The sequence below is a fragment of the Carlito syrichta genome, unplaced genomic scaffold (genome assembly GCF_000164805.1).
Source record: "Carlito syrichta isolate Samal-C Ts95f unplaced genomic scaffold, Tarsius_syrichta-2.0.1 Scaffold303130, whole genome shotgun sequence".
Taxonomy (NCBI): Eukaryota; Metazoa; Chordata; class Mammalia; order Primates; family Tarsiidae; genus Carlito; species Carlito syrichta.
The window spans coordinates 279,255-280,994 of record NW_007247226.1 but is presented as its reverse complement, the minus strand read 5'-3'; positions in this window follow the sequence as shown (position 1 = coordinate 280,994).

The following is a 1,740-nucleotide window of genomic DNA, read 5'->3' as shown; positions in this document are numbered from 1 at the left end:
GAATCGATTTCCAAATTCTCAACTTCCATCGATCCAGTTTTTACCTGGGAGGTGCCAGGAGTGGGATGGTTGTCCTAACCTATCTTCCCTTTCATGGTCGCTCCCTCCCTAGCGTGGAGCACCGCCCTAGCGTGAGCGCCAAGCCAGGCGTGATTCCAAAGGAGAAGTCCTAAGGAGAGAGCCCTGGAAGACTAAGAAAAGCAGGGTCAGTAAGAAATGGCCGTGGAGGGGAGCAGGAGGGGGGCTTCGGGGTTGACAGCATTACACTTCTTCATCCGAGTGCTGGTTACATGGGTGTGTTCAGTGTGTGCAATTCATGGAATATCTGAACACTTTTCTATATGTATGTTATAATTCAGTAAAGATTATTTTTAAAAGGAAACGCTGTGGGCTGGGATGCCTGATCTCATCAAGACTTCAAACCCTTGGGTAGGTTATGTACCTTCTTGGCTATCTACCTTAGAGACAGAATTCAGAACTCAGGCATTCTATCTGTGTCAGTCCCTGAAGTATTCCAGACAATTAGAAAGGGAGATGCTTAGTAAATATTGAATCAATGAAAGAGAGAATGAAATGAGATGGTTCCTCTGGGAAAATATCAACATACTTATTTAAATTGAAAAACGAAGTCAGACGGCTTCTAATAGCAAGTAAGTCTGACTTAGCTGATTGGTTTGACCCTGAGAAGAGCCTTGCCAATTGGGTCGCCTGGAGTACATTTCACAAATAGAATGAGCTAAGCCTGCATCTCTATGATTTGGTGAAAAGGTATTCAAAGGATGAATATATTTAACAGATAATAAATCAGAAATGACATTTTCATAAATATTTAAACTTGTAATTTAAAAATTTGGACTACATAGTTTTTCACTACATTTTAAAGGGGTGTGCTTGCAAAAAAAATGGAAGATAATTTATGTCAGTTTCCTATTGCTGCTCTAACAAGTTACTACGTGGTGGCTTAAGACAACACAATATCTTACAGTTCTGGAGGTCAGAAGTCCAACAGTGGGTCTCGCTGGGCCAAAATCCAGGCACTAGCAGGACTGTGTTCCCTTCTGGAGACTCTTGGGAGAACCCATTGTCTTGGCTTTTCCAGCTTCTGGAAGCTGTCTGCGTTCCTTGGCTCACGGCCCCTTTCCATCTTCAAAGGCAGCAACAGCCAGTCGAGTCTTTCTTACAACGCCATCTCTCTGCATTACGGTTCTGATCCTTCCATCTCCCTCTTCCCCATTTAAGGACCCTTGTAATTATGGCGGACCCACCCAGAGATTCCAGAATAATCTCCCTGTTCTAAGCTGGTTTATTAGCAACCTTAATTCCACCTGCAACCTAAATTTTCCCTTGCCAAATAACATAACATATTCATAGATTCTGGGGATTAGGACATACCTATCACACCAATGTTCTACATGACCCTTATACAACACCCATCCAGCTTCTGCCCTGGGAGACTGTCTTGCAGTAGCCTCACATCAGACAGGGCACTCGTGTAATGTTTATTCCTAGTCCAAAGAAATCCCCCAGAGGACAGGTTGGCAAAGACATGGGTTTACTGTTACTTACAGGAGAGAACTGATGGTCAGTACAAAACTCTCCACACCCCAACAGACGTGGGGAGAGATTCTATATTCCCAGCATGGGAAAGAGAACAAGACACAGCTACAGCATTATGTGCAAAGATGCAGAAACAAAAATGTTGACTCTCAGTAATGGCCTTGAGTTCACAGATGTGCCTGT